The sequence below is a fragment of the Gopherus flavomarginatus genome, chromosome 1 (genome assembly GCF_025201925.1).
Source record: "Gopherus flavomarginatus isolate rGopFla2 chromosome 1, rGopFla2.mat.asm, whole genome shotgun sequence".
Taxonomy (NCBI): Eukaryota; Metazoa; Chordata; order Testudines; family Testudinidae; genus Gopherus; species Gopherus flavomarginatus.
Genome location: NC_066617.1, coordinates 133437776 through 133462164, shown reverse-complemented (window position 1 = coordinate 133462164; position 24389 = coordinate 133437776). Strand labels below are relative to the sequence as shown.

The 24389-nt window shown below is 42.0% G+C and overlaps 2 protein-coding genes across 6 annotated transcripts in view; one reads left to right on the top strand and one right to left on the bottom strand.

The window, feature by feature from the left end:
* Window positions 1–24389, bottom strand: part of UPK3A (uroplakin 3A) — an 897123-nt gene that overhangs the window by 111503 nt on the left and 761231 nt on the right. The gene's annotated exons all lie outside the window — the stretch shown is intronic.
* KIAA0930 (KIAA0930 ortholog) overlaps window positions 1–24389 on the top strand; it is a 139360-nt gene that overhangs the window by 25413 nt on the left and 89558 nt on the right. For 2 of the 5 annotated variants that reach the window (XM_050924947.1, XM_050924955.1), the window contains one exon: window positions 17835–17908. The exons of the other annotated variants lie outside the window; for them this stretch is intronic. The gene's annotated coding sequence lies outside the window, so the exon portion shown is untranslated. Of the gene's footprint in view, window positions 1–17834; window positions 17909–24389 lie in introns of those variants that run through there. 5 annotated transcript variants of the gene reach the window in all.

Below are 24389 nucleotides of genomic sequence, written 5' to 3'. Positions count from 1 at the left end.
GTGAGGATGCTTTGGCTCTGACCGTTTCTTTTATGTAGATCTTCTTCAGCGACATCTGCTTCAGTTCACCCCTGTCAGTGAGGGGTGCACATGGGCAGGCTGAAACAACTGGGAAGAGGAGCAGGGTGGTCTGAAACATGTCTAGAGGAAGAAGAGGATCACTTCCAACCAAGTGTGACGTCTGCAATGGGAGGGGAGAATGATGGTTTCGGTAGTTGGAAAGATATACCTGAAATTGAGGAGAAGGCAGACCAGAATTTTCCATGGTTCCATAGAAACACCATTAAGACCAAGTCTCCCGTGTAATATGTTATATTACAAGCTTTTATATCCTTGGAACAAATGTTCATTGCCTGATCTAAACCTGAGGATGTGACACTGATACTAACTGCAAATTAACCCTTTCTGGGTATCTGCTACACCACACACCTCCTCTTCTCCATGAATATATAACTGCAGGTGCATCTCCTCCTATCTAAACTCTCAATTGTCTTTCTGTGTTTTAAATTGGATTAGTCTAAACTCGCTATTTCTCAGCTCCTCAGTGCTCTTAAGTACATTTTTAAGCTGTCTTGAAGCTCTGACATTTCTGCAGTCAAGACACTGCAGAGTTATTGGTGATGTAGCCTGAGATCAGTGTACCCTGAGGAGGAAATTGTGGTACAGGCTTATCTCTAATTCCATTAAGCCTTGACAGCAGTCCTACGAGGTAGGAATAATAAAACGTTGGAACAAATGAGTTTATAAACCAAAGCAGATTAAAGTCAGTGTGGCTACTCAAATTGAGGGGAGGGGAGAAAATTATGGTTTTGTGTAATGTCTTAATTTATCCAGCATGCCCAAAGATGACCATTCTAGATGATAATGGTTCAGTAAGAACTTGTGTTAAACTTGAATAGCTCTATAATACATTCACCATGAATCAGTCTCTACTATCGTGCTCATGTAGTTGTCTTTAACATCATACTGTTACAGAAAATGAGAAGGATTTTAGCCAAGCATAGCCTAGAAAAATGTAATTTTACTTTACTGTGTGCGTTATATATACACAACTTTCCATCTTCAACTCTGCAAGTATTAACTAATCCTCACAACAGCACTGCGAGAATAAAAACTATTATCTGAGCTTTACAGATGGGGTGAATGGAAATGGAAAACTTAAGTTACAGGCACAAGGCCATGGAGAGGGTCAGTGATGGAGTAGGGATTAGAGCACAGCAGTTCCTGGCGCCTGCCTTTGTACTTCTAAGATTTAGCAAAAATCATTCAGCTGTTTCTAAGAATAAGATTGAGGGGGGGAGGGGAATAAGTTTTGCGCAAGTTAAAATAATAATTAAAAAACTCATAACCTTTCAGTTGAGAAATTCTAGTACCTCTATGCTTTGGAGTAAGGACTTGAAAAATGAGTCAGGGATCCTGTGGAAAAATAGTATGTGATCTTTAAAGACTGCGTCATAATATAATACGGAGTCTGAGTTAAGGTTGCACAGTGTCTCCTAACTTTTTAAGGCTTGACTTTGTAATCTAAACTGTAGTTTGTATGTAATCTTTCTGTACAGTGGTGCAGTTTATCTGGAAGGATCACAAAGTATTTTAGTGACTGATTGACAAGCTATGTACAGGAATCACTTCTACCACCACTGAAAGGATGAAACTCAACAACTGTTAAATGACACTTTAGTGGAGGTCCCTCCCCCTTTGGCTCAGTGAGAGGCCATTTTGCCTCACTATGTCTCTGGGGTGCTGCTCCCTATCAGGGATTAAAGCCACGGCACTTAAGCAGGATAGCACAGTCTAATAGTCTTAAAGAGCCTAGGCCCTCAGGCAGGGCGGGGCAGACAAACCAGTCTCAAGGCTCAGGCCCTTTGGCGGGGTGGGGCACCAAACAGTCTGATGTCCCAGCTCTTGCAGACAGACGCAGGCCTCTTGGCCTAAGGTGGAGAGTCTGCCACCCTATGGGTGGGTTTGGCAGCAGGGGCTAGGGGGACCTGAGTCCACCCTGCTCCATCGGATCCCAGCCCAGGGCCCTGACAATGGCGGAGTGTTCCACACTGTCAGCGGGGATCCAATGTTGAGGTTGAAACACAACCCAACTATATTTGGCTGTCCTTGGGCTATTTCCTACTTTCCCACTGTAATGTACGTGTGGTGTGGGGTCATCCCCTGTCTCTTCAGGGAACAGGGTGAATGGCAGTCATGGTAGCTCTTCTGCTGGATCAGTCTCCTTCAGGGGCAGGGCATGGAGCAACGCAGGTTCAGCTCTGGGGATCTGCAGCAGCGTGGAGATGTCTGCTCCCCTCCCTGGTTCAGACTCAACCGAGTAAGATGCTCCACCTTTTATTCTTCCTGTCCTGCCCCTTAGCTTCCAGTGAGAGGTGTGAGCCCAGCCTGGCTCCGGCCATCAGAGATCAGGGAGGCCACGCTATCAGACTACAGACACACATCACTGTGTCAGTTTTATTATGAGAAGGGAAGAATATCTTACCTAGTGGAAACTGCAGAGAAAATATAGGTTGGTGCATGGTAATTTCCTAAGTTATACACATGATTCCAAGACCAAGTCCTCTAACTTCTGTTAAAGTATTCATATGATCTTCTTTCATGATCAGGAGTAGGGTTTCTGTTTCATTTTTCATCTGAAAGGCAAACTGTACCAGTGGCTACTAATTAATGTGATGATAGAGGACAGCGGAGATGTATGCACCTTTATAAGGGTAACCCCAGAAAGGGTCAGTTAAGATGATTTCTAGAAAGGTCCTTGTATGATAAATTGGGGTGGTGATATTGATAGGTATAACTAGGTGCCTTGGCTGTGTAGATAAGTACCTTCAAACAACAGCAAACATGAAGAAAATTGAGGACTAAATAATATTAAACTTCTATTGTTTGAGCTACAGTACTTATATTAGCAATCATGGAAGTAGGGATCAGAGGTTCCTCAGTGTTCCGCACAGCTTTATGTTGTTAGTATACAACCAATAACTGACATATCAACAAACCAACCAGACCAAACAGGTTTCCCTTGGAGACCCTTTCAATCTTAAAATTGATTCAGTATCATGTTAAAACAACCCCACTGAGGAATTATTCCTTAATATTTTTTCCAGACAGTGATGCTGTATCTGTCACTCTTGTTTTTTGCTGCTGGCTTATTAAGAGGTGGAAAAAAGAGACCCAAAACCCATTACAGAAGTGCTATAATTACATGCATTAGGAAATCTGTGTATATGTCATTAGATTAGTAGTCACCATCCTTGTTTTAATTATTAGATTCTAGTAATTCTGTTTGGCAGCTAAGCCTCTTGATAATCAAGTTAAATTTACACGAAGTGCTCATTTGAGAATGGTGTAGATGCTGGAAGGGAATGATAAAGTATTTTGCAAACGCATGGGCAAGCAATAGCATTTTATTTGACACGGCAGCCGCTTGGGAGAGGTGGAGAAATAGAGACGCTGCATTTTCCATAAAAGGCAGTTTTCATTCCATATCTCTCAACTGTACTTCATTTCCACGAACTCCATTTACCTTAATCCCACAGTTCCCTCTGTTCCACACAAATGAAATGTCCCTCTCACTTTTTTGTTTGAAATTTATTTACAGCAGAAATGAAGAATCATGAAATTGAGGTTACAGAAAGTAAACTCTCACTAGAGGAATGAATCCTACAGCATTTTTACTTCCTGGCAGGAATAATTTTTGCATGTTCCTTATTTTGGATCTTCTGTGGTACATCGTGTTCCATGTTTGAGCTTTGGCAGGTTGAACAGTATGTTTTATGCTTTGAAAGTGTTGAACTACTTCATTCCCCATTGTCACTTCTGTTCCTTAGCTTCGTCTCTCCTGTCATTCTCCAAAGGCTGGATCCCTTAGTCGTTACTCATGCAACATCAGGCTGTATCTGATATTAGCAATGAGCACTGAATCCCGAAAAATCAAAGCATTGGTTTTTGTTTGGGGTGTTTTGATTTGGTTGTCAACTTTGTGTCCTTAAAGTAGTGTTCACTGTGTCCTTAAAATAGGACTTTTTTTTTTTGAGAATTAGACTATTTCCATTCAACAACTGGTTCAGATAAAACCCCTTGAATTTATTTTATTTTGCTCATAACCTAAGAATTAGAACTCTTATGTAGTTTGATGTGAAACTGTCAATTTCACTAAAGTGTCATAAAAAGTGGTAATTTGGGGCTGCAAAATAGCCTTGAGCAAAATAATTTTGCAACTCCTCACCTACCATCTCTACTCCCATTTAAGGACTACAGGATTTGGCACTAAGGGCCTGATACAAATGCTGTTGAAGCCTATGGGATTCTTTCTGTAGGACTGGATTGGGCCCTAAATGTTGCTGCTTCACAGAAGCGGCTGCCACCAATCAGTATCTTACGCAGTGCAGTCTTGGTTGGGCTAGAATGGTTGTTAAATACCATTTGGAGTTGGGGGCTAAAACTTGCCTTGCTACTAGAAATGATTATGTACAGTTAATTGCAGTGGCGTTGTAGTTGGGTTGGTCCCAGGATATGAGACACAAAATGTGGATGAGGTAATATATTTTACTGGGGCCAACTTCTGTTGGTGGAAGGGACAAGTTTTCGAGCAACAAAGAGCTCGTCATCAAGTCTGAGTGTCCAATTCCTTTTTCCTTCCCCAGACGTGAAGAGTTGTGTGGTGCTTGAAAGCTTGTGTCTTCCACCAACAGAAGTTGGTCCAGTAAAAAATATTACCTCACTTGTATCACTCCCTATATAGTTACAGGATTTATAATTTGTTCTTGATTTGGTTTTGTTACCTATCAGTCTGAACCACATGGATTTATATAAGCACATATAAATCCAGAGTACAGTAAGTGTTTCCATGTGGTCAGACCACATTTTGGAAGAGATTCCAACCCCCCCGATTCAGGGTTGAAACTAATCTCTAATTATTATGGGTTAAGAGGAGGCTTCTTTGTGGGGCAGATTATGCCACATCTGCCTACTGTACAGTTCTTACACCTTCCTCTGAAGCATCTGGTGCTGGCCACTGTCTCAGACAGGATACTGAACTAGATGGACCATTGGCAGTTCCAGTATGGCGTTTCCTGTGCCCATGTAGAGCCCCATCAAAGTCAATCCATCTGGACAGAGCTCCTTGCAGATAGGTCTAGATTTTGTAAAATAGAACTGTAAATACGTGAGTTCAACACCCTGCATGTAAAAGGTGTCAAGTTTGTAGTGTTTAAAACACATTTTAAACATTGAAAACACAGTTTTCATATGTGAAGATGTTCATATGTTGTCTCTTTCTGGAATTGGTTAAAACTTCCCAAGACCAGCAAACCTTATTGTATGAGAACTAGTTCCCTTTGAGTATATCTGTTCTTGAATTTGTAGTCACGTAACGAACATAACTGTAAATTTTTGCGTGGACACTACACAAATGTTTCTTCTAGTGTCCTGTCTACACTACAATTTACAATCATGTTTATTAAAATGGGACTAAAAATTCAATGTAGGGCTACCCCTCAGCAAGAAGTAAGATGTTTGTGCAGCCGCTAGCACAATGGGGTCCTGGTCTCTGACTGGGACTCCTAAATGCTATAGTAACACAAATAATGATAAAGGGGAAGGGCCCCTCCACTTTTTATTGGCTCTTAGATGTTTAAATCATTAAACAATATAGAACCAGCCATGGTCTGATACAGTCCCTTAGGTTGTTGCTTAGTCTGCAGTATTAAAAAATGAAGCAACTAAGCAAACCTTCAGTTAGGAATAAAAGGGCTGGCTACTGAAAGGCAGTCTGACATAAAGGCATCCCTGTTCCTCTTCGTCATGTTTAATTGCTTCAGGAAAGAGAGAAGGGATAATAAGCAGTTTGCAGTTATGCATTTGTGGGTGAATAATGTGTTGATACATTTCCTTGTGGAGCTTGCAGAATCATTCTAGATCTTACTAAGGTTGCCAGACTAGTTTTAATAGTCATCCAGTAACTTCAAAGGCAGCTTGTCAAAGGATACAGGGCCTATTTAAACAGAGAAGAAACTCTTTCATAAAATGCTTGCTAACAGGATCATAGGGGAGAAAAAGTAGTTTTGCAACTGATGCAACTTAACCTTCTTTTCACCGTCATTGAATGATTTAACTTGCATGGGAACCAGAGGGTATACGATAAGAGTGAAAACATGAAAGTTTCCTAAGCTTTGTCTTTTTCTTGAAAATAGACTTGGGGCCAGATTCTCAGCTGTTGTCATTCAGTGTAGCTCTATTGACTTCAATAGAGTTGCACTGACTTACACTTGTGGAGGAGATCACCCTTAATTTTAGCAGCCTGTATACTGCCGTGGATGCAGCGTTTCTAGTGCAGTGAATGCTGGAGATTTGAATTGAGAAAGCATTGATAATAATGGACCTTGTAAACGAAAATGAGATTGTGGGGAGAATTTTGTCATTTTAGAAATGTGTTCATACACCCTTAACCCATTTATTTGGGGTACTAGGGTATTTAAAGTGCTGCTATGATCAGAGAAATAACCTCATAAAATTGGTATAGTTTTTTTGAACAAATCTAACTGTGTATTTGGAGGCCTGTCTGCTTTACTTTAAGTTTTACTGCTTTTTAGCCTTGTGGAGCTAACCAGCTACTGAGGAAAGAATTAGATTTCCTTATTATCAGAATTGCTAACTACTGTAAGTTCCAGTTGCCCCCCCCTCCCACATTCTGCCCAAATTTAAAGACAGTAGGGTTCCACAGACATAACTGAAGGTGGAATCTGGTCTGCAGAATCTTTATTATGGCTGCTGATGCACAATCTGGAAGGCTTTTGAGATCCTTGATTGCATCTGCAGGACTGGCATTTAGAAAGAAACACATTTGCTTTTAAACCAAGCCAAAGGAGCTGGGAATCGTTGAGAGGTCATGAACTCAGAACCTTAATATGTCATACAGAGTTGCTTCCAAGAACAGAGTTACACTTTAAGGTGTAGGTGTATGTTTATGTATTTCCTCACCTATAGTCCCAGTATTGCATCAGATCCATGTGTCCAATCCCAACACTTCTGGAAAACAGCTGGACCCTGCCCCAAGGAGTTTAGTCTAAGGGCTTGTCTTCACTACCGGGGTAAGTTGACCTAAGTTACGCTATTCCAGCTATGTGACTAACGTACCTGGAATCAACATAGCTTAGGTCGACTTACCCTGGTGTCTTCACTGTGTGGTGTGACACTCTCCGGTCAACTTACCTTACTCTTCTTGGAGAGGTGAAGTACCGGGGTTGACTGGAGAGTTCTCTGCTGTCCATTTAGCAGGTCTTCACTGGACCCGCTAAACTGACACCTGCTCGGTCTCCCTGGTAGTGAAGATAAATCCCTAAGTAATGGATTAATTTCTTCTCTTCCCCAAGGCAGTTGGGCAGTTTTCACTTTACTTAATTTCCTCTAAAAACTGATCGAGCCACCAGAAAAATACTGAAAGAGCATTCTGCTAAGTAATGGCTCAATCCAATCCATACCAGTACTGAATCTGATAAATAGCTCCTATTTTTAATTGTGGTATTGTAATTCAGTGCAAAGTAATGGAACTTGGTATGGCTGCATATAGAACTGACAGCTCTTCTTTTCAGTTACTGCATGTAATAGGATATTGGCCCTTTTAGTTCAGTGGAAATAGTTTGAGAGGCCAGTAATTTTTTCCCTGGTGTCCTGGGAAGGCAAATGAAGACTGAAAGAATAACTGATATGGACACTTGGTGAGAGGAAGATGGTCACCAGAAATAGTTAATGTCTGGCAAGGGGAAGGTGTAAGAAAACCCCTGATTGTTGTTCCTTAACGGCCTTGGACCAGTAGCCTTGCAGAAAAAGTAGGGCAAGAATAGTTGTGAGAAATCTCTTCTCCTGTTAAAGGCAAATATCTTGTTGCAACAATGTCTGAGCTGCTTAGCTGACCAGTTGCCAATGTTACAAGGAAAATAATTGGCTATCAAATTAACAGTAAAACGTATTTTTAAAATAAATCAATACTTGTGGATGTGGCTTATTGTGTGACATGAATAGGGAAACACTACTTTTTTGATCTATTTAAAATATTTATGAAGTGCCTTGCAATAGGCATCTGTCTTAAATGAACAATAATGAACATTTAAAATCAATATGAAGAAATGGCCAGCGATCAAGAAGCAAAATATCTAGCATCAGGTGTCAGGGTGTTAAAGGGGTGGATCTAGAATTGAATTTACAAATGATCTAAATCTACTAGTTTGTCTAAAACAACTGGTAAAGACCAACCGTTCGCAGATATTTAGGTCCAGATGCCTTCAGTGACTTCTGTGGAGCTGTGCAGATTGACATCCACTAAAGATCTGCCCCTTAGTGCTTATTACCTGGGGATTCCATTCTCAGGCTTGCTCATTTCTGCCTGGTCTCAACAAGAAAATATTATCGTGTTTGCACTGGATTGTATAAAATCAATGCTGTCCAGGACTGATGGGTCACTGTAGACTGGGAGATAATGCTGAGCATGACATTGTCCTACTGTACACTGATCAGTGCATCACAATCAACATCGTGTCAGCTAACTCGACTCTTTAGGATCATGTTCAAATACAGTAACTCCTCACTTAACATTGTAGTTATGTTCCTGAAAAATGCAACTTTAAGTGAAACAATGTTAAACGAATCCAATTGCTCCATAAGATTTAATGTAAATGCAGAGAGTTAGGTTCCAAGGAAATTTGTGGGGGCAGACAAGGCATTATACTGTATACTGTACAGTACTGTACTGTGGTTGGGAAGTACCCCTGGCTTAGCCACACAGGCACAGCCTGCTGTGCAGGCAAGGATGCTAGGAAGCACTTTTGCAGCAGCAGCGGCAGCTTCCCCAGAGAACAGGCTCAGATTTTGCCGGGAATGCTCCAGGCCCGCGTCTTCCTGTCCCCGCTCCACTCTAGGCCCACCTCTTCCCACCCCCACTCCACTTCCTCTCCAGAGCACCCCACATCCCTCCCCCTCGCCCCCAAAGTCTGTTTGGCAGCATTTAGGACTTTCTGGGAGGGAAGGAGGAGGAGAAGCAGAAACACAGGGCTTCCCCGCTCCTGCCCCTCCCTTCCAGAAAGTCCTAAGCACAAAGTGCTGGGAGGGAGGGGGAGGAGCAGAGAAGTTCCGTGTCTCCAGTCCTCCCCCTCCCTCCTTCCCAGAAAATGCTAAGTGCTGCTAAACAGCTGTTTGGCAGCATTTAGGATTTTCTGGGAGGGAGGGAGAGGAGCAGAGACACAGTGTTTCCCCACTCTGCACCTCCCTCCCAGAAAGTCCTAAGTGAAGCACTGGGAGGGAGGGGAGGAGGCAGAGAAGCAGAACTTGTGCAATGCTCCCTTATAAAGTCGCTGCTCTTCCACAGAATCTTACAAGCAGGCAGCCAAACGGCATTATAAGGGAGCATTGCACAACTTTAAATGAGCGTGTTCCCTAATTGAGCAGGGACATAACACTGAAACAATGTTAAGTGGGACAACGTTAAATGAGGAGTTACTGTATGATAATGGTGCCTAGTGAACAGAAACCCTCTGCCTCACCCTGACACACACACAGACTGTAATGTTTAATGCTGCGGCTGCACCACTAAACCAGCTGCAATCAATTATTATGTCTTGACTTCTCATTTCCCTGTACACTTTAGTTTTGTTAAGTTACCTATCATGCAAACATAAGTTAATTAAAGTTGTCATTGAGTTTTGGTGAGTCACTTACACTTAGAATTGTTTATTAGCAAGGAGAGGATCTTATCTGTATAAAAACAAAAATGAAGGGTGTGGGGCTTCCTTGAAAAGTAGAGGCTGGGCAGGATTTGGGCTTTGCCGGTCAGCTGGAAAACTAGGATTGTGTTTCAGGCAGCGATGGCCTGAAATGAAATGATGTCTCATTACCACATGCTCCTGGTTTATTGTTTTATTAATATTGGGCTCCTGAAGTACAACCATCCCACCTAGTTAATTGGAGAATCGTTGCTTTTAAGGATATTGTTTCCAGCCCCGGCCCGGCCTGCTCTTCTCTGCCCACTGCTCTCTTCTGTGGGGCAGCCAGCAGAAACTTGTGCTTGCTGGCTCCTGTTGTAGGGCAGGCTCTGCCAGCAGGAAAGCTACCCCTCCCCCAACTCTTTCCCCCAGCATGCTGCGTTCCCACCCCTCCCCCTCCCAGCGCTTCCCCTGCGCAGAACAGCTGTTTGCCTGTGCGAGGGGGGAGGAGTGGAGCTACAGTGTGCTTGCTGGGGGAGGAGGCGGAGAAGAGGCGGTTTGGGGCCTTGGGCAATGGGGTGGAATCAGGGCATACTCCCCTCCTAGCCCCCTGATGTGAGCCGCTCAGGGCAGGGTGCTGGGAACACCCCCACTACAACAGCCCACACCCCCAGCCCTCTGTCCTGACTCCTGCACCTCCCAAACCTCCTCCCAGTCCTGACTCCTGCACTTCCCCACACATATCCAGCCCCCCCCACACCCCATCCCTGACTCTGCATCACCTCACACACTCCAGCTCCCAGTCCTGACTCCTGTACCACCCCATATCTCCACCCCCACCCTGAGCACCAAATGGGAGATCTTGCACCACCCCACCCACATTTCCACCTGCACCTCTCGCACCAAACAGGAACTGCCCCAGGTAAGTGCTCCACACCCCAACCTCCTGCCCCAACCCTGAGCCGCCTTCCTCATTCTAGCTCCTGGCCAGACCCTTCACCCTCAGCCCTGTGCTCAGTGCACTCCCACCCTCAGCTCAGTGCAGAGAGAGATGAAGAGAATGGGTTAGAACCAGGGAGGAGGTAGGTACCCCCTCCCCAGCCCTGCTGCGCTTGCAGTTTACTTCCGGTCCCTCCCTTGCTCCAGGGACCAACCCTAGCTCCTGCCCCGTTATGTTTTTGCCCCTGGCTCCTGCCTTGCTCCAGTCAGCAGGGACTAATCCTCCCCCCATGCCTCACTGTGCTCATCTTGCCCCTGGACTCTGCCTCGCTCCAGCTGGGGACCCATCCTTCCCCCCGCCCAATGCCCCGCTGTTAGGGTGGATAAAAATCAATGACTTAAAAAAAAATCAGATTTTTTTTATTTAAATAGTTTTTTCTTTCAAAAAATCCGCTCTAAAGATACATTATATCTCATCATGGAATAGGGATTAGAAATTCTAATTCTATAGTATGAGACAATATATTCATGTAATGTTTAAGAAAAGTTTTGTAAATGAGTTCCAATAGTTCATGGATTAGGGACCCAATCTTATGGAGTTCCAGGGGCTTCTGTATTGATTATTTAGGTTCATCTTTCTATGTACCCAATGGGACTCAGTGCTCAGTCTAGAACATACTATCAAAGATGCTTAGTTTTGCAGTTCTCAAACTGTGGATTTGTGTCTCCAGAGGTAACATGCTTGTTAACAGCAAAAATGTTTTTAAATAAATAATATATAGAGGTGAGAAATAACAGACCTCAACTCTATTATCCCTCTGCAAATTTGCATACACAGAGTCAATCCCTTACCTCTCTTTAAAAGTGAAAAATTTCAATGAATAGAAGATTGTTGGAGTCGGAATAGATCTGGACAAGGAGAAGAAGTCTGGAGATAAATGTGAGAAGTGAGGGACATATGCTTTTTTTGTAAAATATTATGTTTGCTGTTGAAGGAAAAAAAATCCAGAATACTTAACATTTAGTTAAATAAAACAATTAAAATTTCTGGCAAGCCTGGCAAGAAAATCCTCTGAATATTAATGACTAACCTGTTGAATTGGAGATAGTTCACCTCCCAGTGACTTCATAAATATCTGCTTCAATTTTCTTTGGTAAATGAAATAACCAAACAATCATTTATTTTCTGATATAGCTGTAAAACTCATCTGAAAAGTTTTCAAAATAAATCACTGTTTAAAAATGTATAGTGTGTGCCTTCTAAAAATGAAACCTACATCTCTGAGTTGTGAAGAATATGCATTAAGGTTATAACAACCAAAAAGACTGCACTTTTATGTAGAAAACCATGATTAAATCGAGTCATCTTGACTAGTGATTTAAATCAAATCTACCCTGCTTGCAGTGATCTTGCCCCTGATCCCTTCATTCCCCAGGAGGGCCCATAAATATGTTTGAGGCCGGGACCATAAAAAGTTAATCCAGGCCTGATTGTTTCATGCATCTTTTGAACATCAAAAGAAAAAATATAAGAAAAGAAGACATAAATATGTCTAAGGCCTGGTTTCCACATAAAAGTTATACCAGCGTGTTTTGGTTTTTTAACACTAGCACCATTGCTAGTGTGGATGCAATTACACTGGTATAAAGGTACCTTATGCTAGTATAGTTTGTTCTCCTTTCTGTAAAGCTATCCCAGTTTAAGTATACCAGTATAACATTGTCTGCACTAGAGGATTTGACTACTTAACCATGCTAGTATAGTTAAAGCAGCAGAGCGTGTGCGCATAGACAAGCCTTAAGCTATAGTCCCAAACTGAGCATTAACACTTAAGAGGAAAGCAAGAAATCTTCTGTTTAAAGTAGTTATGCCAAGGTCTTAGCATGCATCCCAGCAACAATGATCTCCATCTGCATAAGCTGAATGAATAAAGTATTTCCTTTTGTCCTTGAGCATCAGAAGTGGCTCACGTTCAAGAGCCCATGAATTCTCCTACTGTGCCTCCTTGTACTACACACAGTTTCAATACACTGCAAAACCATTGAGTGTATGTAAGTGGTCATATGAGTACTACAGTACATTCTGGACAGGGGCTGAATATCTGTAGGCACCAAAAAGAGAAACATCTTGATTTGTAGACAGAAAGAGCAGTGCTTAAGGTAGTCTTACATGTATCAAACTATATTGCTTGGTCTGAATGGAATCTGTTTCAAAAAACCTATTCCTCCTCAGAATCTTGTCACTGTATACTTCACAGACCAAATTAGAGGTGTAAGTTACAGACCCAATGCACTGGTGGAAGTGAGTGAAACTCAGAGGGAGCAGAAGGGTGGGACTTTATCAGGAAAAACAACTGATGGGAGGTTTTAAGGTTGAATTTGGGAGGGCTGCTTTTAAATTTTTCCCAATTTATAGCACATTTCATTGAAGGATCATAAAGAGCTTTACAAATATTAATAAATGAAGACCTTGCCTACACACACAAGTTGTACTCTTTTTAACTATACTGTTATAGTAAAAGGGGTACAACCCTCCCTATTATACACAATTATGTTGATATAAAAGTGCTTTATACTATAATTATACCTATTCTTGTGTGGAGAGGGAATAAACTATACTTATAAATAAAAGTCACCTTCAGGGCCGCCGAAAGCGGGTTCAGGCCCCAGTGAAAAAATTTTTTCTGGCCCCCCAGCATGGGCGGACCAGCTAAACAGGGCCAGGAAAGCCGGGCCCCAGGCCCCCTTCCGGACCACCGAGCCCCAGTAATTTGTACCAGCTTTACCCCCCCCCCATCGGCCCTGGTCACCTTTATACCTGTATAATTATGTCCACACCAGGGCTTTTCCTGATGTACCTATATTGATAAAAATCACACCTCTACCCAAAATAGTTAAACTGGAATAATAACTGTGGGTGGACCAGGCCCAAGCCACACAACTGATAAAATTGAGGCACAAAGGGAAATTGACTTTTAAGTCATGCAGAAAACATATGATAGAACTAGGAATTTCCTAACTCACAGGCTTTTGTGTTCACCACAGGAATCTGTTGCCCTCCGGTGCATGTGTATGTTTTGTGTAACGTGTTATGTGTATGGGTTCATATTTCTTCCTCATCGCCAATTTTGTAAAGAGACCGTTCAATCCAACATAATTCTCTGCAGGCTGGGAACTAGTTGCTTTTATTCACAAGCATCACAACGTAGTGTGCGTGTTTGTAAGGGGGGACTCCTGCTTACAAACCAGGAAATAAGAAATGGGTGGAGCATAGCTCCATCACATAAAACTCTAGGTAACGTAATTAACCCCATCGTGACCACTTTACTACAATGCAAGTCTAACAGGCACTAGCTGATCTTAAAAATGTATGTTTAAATCAATTAGGTACGTTGTGAATTTTATATTTTCTCATTGCCATTTTGGCAGTTTTGAATTTGAGTTAGAGAGTGAAAGGGTGAAATATTTAGTAAATAGGAATTAATAAGGGATTAGAATGACTCATATGAGCCCTCAAATTTAAAATGTGTGAAGTGGTCTTGAGTTATCCTGGTTTGAAATATATAGTGAAGATTACTAGAAACCTGGAATAAGACATGTTGTTGAGGCAGAGAAAAGAGGTGATTAAATCTTTTAGTAGGGAGAAACTGATTCTTAAAGAGATTAGGTGTCATCCTCATGAAAACTTAGTTTCTAAGCTGCTGAGCTGTCACTCAAGGAGCACATGCAACATTGTGTGAAAAGTACGTTCGAATAAATCTATAAGGATGGCTGGACGGAGGTGAAGACATTCTTTATTTCAGAGCCCCAGGAAGGGGAGAGGGAATAGGCCTGAAGATAAATCTTTCAAACACAAGCAAAATCATGTAATCATACACACTGGCTGGCTGAGCTATTTACAGCAAAATTTGAAACCGCTTGACCTTAGCATGGATTTGAAGTTCATTGAGGTTCTGAACATCCAATCCGTTACTGAGAGGTTCACAAACATGAGCCGAGTTGGTCATTTGTGTTTGTAGAGACCTCTTTCCCCGTTAAAAACTGCCACCCTCTGAAAACTAACTTTGATGTCTCTTTGGGGAAAGATGAGGATGATAACCTGCCCTGAGGCTGGGTGGCTACTTTGCCAGCCCTTCGCCAGTAAGGCTGTGTGTTCATGATACATGCTACTGCCCTCCTATCTGCACAGGGCCTCCCTGAAAGACCATTTCATTGTAGAGCATTAGGAGCAGCAGATGGGTTGCAGCAGCTGTCAGGTAGCAAAATCTAACGACTTGAGACTGAGTGATTCTGATGGGTTGGCTCATAGAAACCCCCTTGGGGACTGCCAACTGATGTGCTGGGACTACCTCTGAGCCTGTTTTCCCAGGCAGCTTCGGACTTCAGTGGTCTGCCTGGTTGTGCCAGACATGCTAGCCTGCTACAAACCCAGACCCAGGTCTGAATCACATCCCCCAAAAGCTGCAAGCTTAACTGAAAACAGCTTAAGAAGTATTCCTGTCTCCAACACTCAGATGCCCAGCTCCCAAGGGGGTCCAAACCCCAAATAAATCTCTTTTTATCCTGTATAAAACTTATACAGGGTAAACTTATAAATTGTTCACCCTCTATAACACTGAAAGAGAGATATGTATAGCTGTTTGCCCCCCACCCCCGGTATTAATGCATACTCTGGGTTAATTAATAAGTAAAAAGTGACTTTATTAAATACAAAAAGTAGGATTTAAGTGGTTCCAAGTAATAACAGACAGAACAAAGTGAATTACCAAGCAAAATAAAATAAAACATGCAAGTCTAAGCCTAATACAGTAAGGAAGTGATTATAGATTAAATCTTACCCTCAGCAATGTTCCAGTAAGCTTCTTTTAAAGACTAGCCTCCTTCTAGTCTGGGTCCAGCAATCGCTCACATCCCTGTGGTTACTGTCCTTTGTTCCAGTTTATTTCAGGTATCCTTCTGGGTGAAAAGACTATCTTTTGTGCTAGCTGAAGACAAAATGGAGGGGTCTCCCAGGTCTTTATATAGTTTCTCTCTTGTGGATGGAAACCCCTTCCTCCCCCTGTGTAGAATCTCCTCTACAAAATGGAGTTTTGGAGTCACCTAGGCAAGTCACATGTCCATGCATGACTTAGTTCTCTACAGGAACGTTCCCAGGAAAGCTCAGATGTGGATTGGCATCTATCAAAGTCTGTCTGCTTAAGTGTTTCTTGATTGGGCACTTACTGAGAATAGTCTTTTCTCAAGAAGCTGACCAAATGCTTCGCTGAGGCAACTTAAAATCAAACAAGTCCACAGCCAATATTCATAACTTCAAGTAAAAAAATGACACGTATACAAATAGGATGAATATATTCAGTTGATCATAATCTTTGCAAAGATATGTTACATGGCATAAGTAGCATAAAACATATTCCATGTATGTCATATTTACATTCATAAGCTTATTTCTATAAAGCATTATGGGGTGCAATGTCATAGTAATGCTCAAGCATTCCTTGTGGGGTAGATTATCTCATCCACAACTCAGTAGAGACAATGGCCGGAAGGAGGAACAACAGCTATGTTGCTTCTGCTATATACTCTGTATGTGGAAACAGAGAGGCGTTAGGAGGTTGGGACCATTTTAGACCAGTGTTTCTCAATCTTTTTGATCCCAAGGACCAGCTTTCTGCCTTCCTAAACTGTGTCAGGGAGATCTCAGGGACTGGCACTGATCCACAGACTGGTCGTTGAGAAACACTGCTCTAAACCCATAATGTATTCTGTCCTGGTAATGGAGCACCCACAGTACAATCTGGAACCGTGGCATCAAGACCTTCTCTTGAACAGCATAAGATCATTAATTAGTTCACCACTTCATCAAAGGAAAGTGGACATGCACCAGCCTTTGTAATCTGAGCAGATTCCCCAAGCGTTTTCAACAAACTCCCTGGTAAGGATACAACATTAAAATCAATTTCTGTAGTTTAAAAAAAAAAAGATTTTAAGTGATAGGTAAGCATAAAGGTCAGATGTAGTTACATTAAGAAAATAAAAAAATAAACATGCATTCTAAATCCTAAATTTTTAGACTAAGCAAGATATGAATCAAACAGCTTTTCTCACCTCACTGGATGTTGCAAGTAGGCGGCTACAGTTTTTAATACAGAGGCTGAATTTCCATCTGAGCCTGGGACCAATCTCCTCAGTTCAAAGTCTTTGTCCTCCCCGTGTTCTTGTTGCCTTAGGTGTCGATGGGGGAGGAGACAGGTGGTGTCATGATACTGCTGTGCCTTACTTTATACTCTCAATCCATGTCCTTGGAAAGATACTGGCCCAAACATGTCCTGATGGGCCTTGCCGAGTCACAGAGTTGAACAATCCCCATTGTGTGGTGCTTGCCAACGATCTCTTACAGAATTTTATATCTCTTGTTTACAATTCCCCTGCTGATCAATGGTCATTTAATGTCTGCTTGGGTCACTGCTCTTTTACTCCCTGGAGAGCTAACAGTGGGCGTCTCCCAAACTCACAACATATTTCAATAACAACGATATAGCAAAATCTCATAACTTCATACACAATAATGGTATACATATTTTGACAGAAAAATGAATTTCAGCAGATCATGACTTTTCATATGATACCTTGCAAAGCATTCTTTGTATGAAATACTACCACCATATACCAATGATGAATATCGGGAGTTACAGGGTGATACTTTGAGGTGTTACCCCTCTCCCTTTAGTTTACTGCAAGAGTGTTAGTCACTAACTTGAAGGCAGTATGTGTTAGGGTCCTTTTTGAGGTTTAACAACATTATTCCCAAGTGTTGTTTAATATTGTAGCGTTAACCATATATGCCCCTTCAAAGTTTTGTGCATCTTTTATCACTCTGTGGACTAGTCTAGTGAACTCATAAGTTAACAAGTACTTCTTCTCTGGATTGCTAGAAAGCATCTCCGTGTACCTTTGCATTACTGCTTTCCAAACTGGTGTAACTAAGTGTAGATATTAATGTTTTCCAGTATGTAGGTATCTTGGCATCCAGCCACTGAAGTAATGAGGCGGTGTGCCTCAGTTTCCTCTTCCACACATCAACCGGGTTTATTATGGCTCTCTGCTATGACAAGCTTTAAGTCTGTTTACAAGTAATAGCTGAGAAGCAGTATTACCATAAAGGTTCTTGACATTACATGTGTTCCCAATTACCATTCCTAGCATGTCCGAAATCAGCGAAGCTGGAGCTGTATCGATTTACACCAACTGAGGATCTGGCTCTTCATTAAGATTTCGTAAGTGGCATGGTTATCTTGTAAACTATGTTAATACAAGCCATATGACTAACCATATCGAAAGGCATGTGCATGCTGTCTCCTTGGGAGGCATGTCGTTTAAGGGAAAACTAGTCCATCATGCTGAAATGCAGCTTTGATCTTATTGGAAAAGTAAACAAGAAGATGATAGAACGCTGCCTCAGCACAGAGTAAACCTTCTCATTTTGAGACGAGCAAGAGCGTGTGTAACTGTGGTATACCTTGGCTACCAGGGTTGTCCATTAATTGTTCACGCTGAGTGAGTATAGGGTTGAGGGGTCTGAAGCTTGGTCTACACTGAAAAGTTATATCAGCATAGATACATTGGTAAGGGGTGTGAGCAACATGTCCCAGTGTAGAATCAGCTTTGTTGACAGAAAAGGGCCAATATAGTCTCCATAGGGTAGACATATCCTAAGAAAGAAGCCCGTGCTGTGACAGTGAATGCAACCTACTGTCTATGGATTAGAAAATGTTTCTTTGGCCAAGTCCTCCCTCCTTATTTGGTATGATGCCATAATTCATGCTGAGCAGGACTGTGAGCAAAGAAAAGATTGTGCAAAGAATCCCAGAAAATTTCAGTCAAAGTGTGATCATCAAGAGAGATAAATTCTTAACAGTCTTGCAGGCACAGATTCATCACCTTTGTCCTCACCCCTACTGCCTCATGATATTTAAGGATGTTATTGATGTTTGAGGAACAAGAACTGGAGTGAGGTGCGGGAATTTGTCAGTTCCCCTGCGTGACTCATGCACTGCAGACAGATATAGATCAGGTTTGCATGCTAAGCAGTAAAGAGGTTGTGCAGGTACTTACTAAGGATAAGCTAGGACCTTATCAAGAGTCCTGGATATAAACTCTGGTGTTCAGACTGTCACGGTTCTCTTCACACCTGACACAGCTGCTAGAGCAATCCCTGCTTTCTGTGCCTTGGGGAGGGGAAATCTGGCATGTGATACCTTTCTTCCTGGCATTGTTTAATGAAGAGGTGGTAGGGGTGACCGAGGTGAATTAGATATCAACCTCCCTCTTACAAAAGTTTAGCAGGGCATCTCTGGCCTCAGTTTGAGGCTCTCCTTTGGCCGAACTGTAAACAAGGGGTGATGCAGAATGTAAGAGAGGCCAATGGTATTTTACAGGGACCATGTGCTTCAAAGGGCACAAGCACCCGACAAAGATTCAGTATTAACAGGAGCATTTGTAATAAATCCAAATTTAATATTTGTGTGCTCTTTACATATTTTGTTGTTATTATGTAAGCATTATTAAATCATCTTTATTTTTTCTTCTCCCTACTGTCCCTCCTAGCGTAGGTCTTTGTCCCCCCTTTAGTGGCTGGTTGATATAAGTGACTTTATCTGCTGCTCCAGCTTGGAGACTTTGTCCTTTAGCTCACGTGGCCAACAGTCACATTATCAGCTATGAAAGTACAGGATCAGACTGGACTGACAGGCTGAGTCAAGTCAGTTAGATATTTACCAGCAAGTATTGCAGATATCCATGTATAATATGTAACAAAACATGGTCATGTATTTAATAGATCTTTATTTCTGTAGATTTTCCTTACTGTAGTGTTCATACTTCTCTTTCTGTCTAAAGCACTTATCTGGCCCCCATTACTGTAGTATCGGAGCGCCTTGCTGTATTTAATGTATTTCTGTTCACAACATGCTGTGAGGTAGGGCCGTGCCCTATTTTACAAATGAAAAACTGAGGTGCAGAGAGAAATGTGACTTGTATAAGGTAACACAGGAAATCTGTGGCAGAGCAGGGAATTGAAACCAAGTCTCTCAAGTCTTAGGCTAGTGCCCTTACCTCTGGGCAGAGCTTCCTCTCTAATTATTTTAAATGAAATCTTTAAAGAATGGCTTGACTTTTTCCTGTCCCTTCCCTTTCTCCGGTATTGGGAGCTTCATCTGAAGCTCTTTGGGGCAGAGCTCATCTCTGAAAAGTGTACAGTCCTTAGCGCAATGAGGCCTCCACCCTGGCGTGTTTACAGCTTCAGCTGATAAAGGCAATAGTGCTGATGTAATATACTTAGACTTAAGATGTATGACTTGATACCACACAATATTTTAATCAAAAATACTAGAAAGAACATGGTACACATTAAATGGATTAAAAGCTGACTAGCTGACCTAGCTGGCTAGGTCTCAAAATGTAATTGTAAACAAGGAATCAGTGAGCAGGTGTGTTTCTAGTCGGGTCCAGCAGGGATCACTTCTTGGCCGTATGGTCTCCAACATTTTCATCAATTACCTGAAAGAAAACATTGAATTATCACTGAAGTTTGCAGATGTCACAAAAATTAGGGAATGGTAAATAACGAAGAGGACGAGTCACTGATACAGAGCAATCTGGATTGCTTGGTAAACTGGATGCAGGCAAACAATATGCATTTTAAATACAGCTAAACGTAAATGTCTACATCTAGGAACAATGAATATAGGCCATACTTACATGATGGGTAACTCTATTCTGGGAAGCAGTGATTCTGAAAAAGATTTGGCACTAGCTAAAAGGGCTAATGTGATCCTCATGTGATGCATGAAAAGGGGACTCTTTTAGAAATAGAGTTTATTTTGCCTCTGTATTTGTCACTGGTGTGACCACTGCTGGAATAGTGTGTACAGTTCTGGTGTCCACAATTCAAGAAGGATGTTGATAAACTGGAGAGGGTTCAGAGAAGTCTCCCAAGGAAGATAAAGGATTAGAGTACCTGTCCTATAGTGATAGACTCAAGGAGCTCAATCTGTTAAACTAAACAAAGAGACGGTTAAAGGGTGACTTGATTACAGTCTATAAGTACCTACATGGGGAAACAAATATTTAATTGGCTCTTCAGTCTAGCAGAGAAAGGCATAACATGATCCAGTGGCTGGAAGTTGAAGCCAGATAAACTTAGGCTGGAAGCAGGATGTAAATTTTTGACTGTGAGAATAATTTACCATTGGAAAAATTTACCAAAGGTCTTGGTGGATTCTCCATCACTGACAATTTTTAACTCCAGATTGGATGTTGTTTTCTGAAAGATCTGCTCTAGGAATTATTTTGAGGAAGTTCTATGGCCTGTGTTATACAGGAGGTCAGACTAGATGATCACAATGGTCCCTTCTGGCCTTGGAATCTGTGACTCTGTAGGCTGTACCACAATACACAGTACTTAAAGTGGTATGAAAAAACTGTGTGTGTGTGTGTCAGGTCTGTCAGAATCTGGGAGCAACAGCTTTGGCAAAACAGTAATTAAAATGTGGCCCTCAGCCACCTGGCTCAGTTTAAAATAAATAAAATAAAAAGCCAGATCTGTGACCTTTTGAGTTTTTTCTCCCCCACTCACTTGAAACACTGGCTACACAAATAATAACATTAATCATTCTTATAGATCTCTGACATTAGTTCTCCTCTTGAAACACTCTCCCTTCCATGGCTGTGGACCCCTGCACTCTGCCGATGCCTCAGAGTGTGGTGCTTATACCGGTAGGTTGGGGTCTCTTTCTACTGACATCAGCTGCCTCCTGAAGATGTTGTGTTGTAATTATTTTGTGGGGAGGAGAAAGAGATGGGGAAGGGGAGACAGTGCACTGGAACGATGAGTGAGTGCATAAGGAGCCCTAGTGCTTTCTGCTTTCTCACTGAACCGCACAATGCAACCTGGGGAGCTCCTTCAGGTGTGTCTGATTTGACCGACTGCTGAAGATTAAAATTTTTTGCACTGCTCCCACTTGAATGTGGGCTACTTGTTAGGTTATGGATATGAAAGAGAAGGGTCTCCTCCCTTCCCCCCACCCCCCAAATTCCCAGCCCTGCCAGGCTGCTTATACTGTTGACAGACCATGATACCACTTTAGGCTTCTTGATATGGCCAAGGACCAGTGCAGTATTACTAGGGAGTGACCTTTATTTTATGCTTCAGTGGGATCATAGAAAGCAACTGCAAGCAACGAAGGGAGAGATTTTCAAAGGGACTTACAAATCAGTAGGAATTGTCCATGTAAATCCATTAGGTGCTGTAGAAAATCTCTCCCTAAAAGCACAAGTGGAAACACATACCACAAATAGCTAACAATGGCATGTTACTTCTCTGCTCCTTGGGCGAAATCTTGGTCCCACTGAAGTAGATGGCATAAGAACAGCCGTACCAGGTCAGACCAAAGGTCTGTCTAGCCCAGTATCTTGTCTACCGACAGTGGCCAATGCCTGCTGCCCCAGAGAGAGTGAACCTAACAGGCAATGATCAAGTGATCTCTCTCCTGCCATCCATCTCTATCCTCTGACAAAGAGGGGATACAGACACCATTCCTTACCCATCCTGGCTAATAGCCATTTGTGGACTTACCCTTCATGAATTTATCCAGTTCCCTTTAAACCCTGTTACAGTCCTAGCCTTCACAACCTTCTCAGGTAAGGAATTCCACAAGTTTACTGTGCACTGCGTGAAGAAGAACTTCCTTTTATTTGTTTTAAACCTGCTACCTATTAATTGCATTTGGTGACCCCTAGTTCTTGTATTAGGGGAATAAGTAAAGAACTTTTCCTTATCCACTTTCTCCACATCACTCATGATTTTATAGACCTCTGTCATATCCTCCCCTTAGTCTCCTCTTTTCCAAGCTGAAGAGTCCTAGCCTCTTTAATCTTTCCTCATATGGGACCCGTTCCAAACCCCTGATCATTTTAGTTGCCCTTCTCTGAACCTTTTCTAGTGCCAGTATATCTTTTTTGAGATGAGGAGACCACATCTGTACACAGTATTTGAGATGTGGGCGTACCATGGATTTATATAAGGGCAATAATATAATCTGTCTTATTCTCTGTCCCCTTTTTAATGATTCCTAACATCCTGTTTGCTTTTTTGACCGCCTCTGCACACTGCGTGGACATCTTCAGAGAACTATCCACGATGACTCCAAGATCTTTTTCCTGACTCATTGTAGCTATATTAGCCCCCATCATATTGTATGTATAGTTGTGGTTATTTTTTCCAATGTGCATTACTTTACATTTATCCACATTAAATTTCATTTACCATTTTGTTGCCCAATCACTTAGTTTTGTGAGATCTTTTTGAACTTCTTCACAATCTGCTTTGGTCTTAACTATCTTGAGCAGTTTAGTATCATCTGCAAACTTTGCCATCTCAACTTCCATTGATTTCAATGGGCCCGGGTTTGCATGCCTTGTTTTTCCTCACTTGTTGTCATGTCTAAAACTAGATTACATGATTTCTGGGACAGGGCCCACCTCTTGCTATTTGCATTGCAAATAGCCTCCACGTTTTTGGCAGCTGTAAAAGTAATTGTGGCTCTTGGGTGCTAGAGTAATTAATGTTCCAGAGCAGGAGCTGCATGTGCATGGTACATGTGTGGAGAGTGCTGTTTGTGACTGCTACCATAATTCAATTAAATAATGGTGAGACCATGTGCTTTAAACCTGGGCTGTGAATGGGAGGAAACAAGTGAGAAAAGGCCAGGCACTGTGCACTAGTCTAATGGAAAAGGTATGTCCGTAGCAGCCCCAAAGACTCCTGGGAATACAGAGCAGCTGTCAGTGTTTAGGATGGCACAGGGAAGAAAAGACTGTAGAAGTTCAGTATAGGGAATGGGACTAAAAGGGAAAGTATGGCTGGTGGAGGTAAAGAGATGCATTATATCCGTAGGAGTCAGATTGGAAGGGCCAAGGCTAATTCTGTTATTAACTAATATGCAGAGCTACTAAAAGCATACTAGGTGCCATCTACAAGAATAAAATAGATATGGTCCCTGCCTCGAAGAGCTTACAGTTTTGCAACTGGAGACAGGCCCTTTATCACTGTGTCAGTGAAGATCTGCATGTAGAAACCCACCCTGTGGATCCAGTTGCAGCACTGGGGCCTAGGAAGAGATGTGAGAAGACGAGGGCAGACAAACCAGAGAGAGGAAGTAGAGGGAATGGAGGACAGTGGTTGCAAATACAAGGTCATGGGGCAGCCTTCTGGTACTTCATGCATCCTCGTTGAACGATCTTTAAAACAAACAGTATAGGATAGGGAACAAAAGCCCCAGTTTAGCAAAGCACTTCAGCAGGTGCTTAACTTTTAAAATTCAAAGGGACTTCCACACCTGCTGAAGTGCTTTGCTGAACAGAGATGGATTACTAAATTGGGGCTAAAGTGGACAGGGCAGCAGGAAGAGTGATTGGAAATAAGAAGTTGAAGAACTAAGGGAGTGGATGAGAGAGGTGTATTACTTGGATACAACAGATAGCACAGTAGAGAGGAAGATTTTGTGCATTATAAAAGTGAGAATATGTTCATTATCTCTGAAAAAGTAATTATTAAATAAAAGTGATACTTAACATTTTCTTTTCTTCCCGTCTTTTGAAAAAGTAGGGAAGAGAAGAAAATGTTATCTTTCTAGCCATAAGTTAGCACTGTCCATATTGCAACTAGATCAGTTATTCACACACACGGCAGTTCATTGT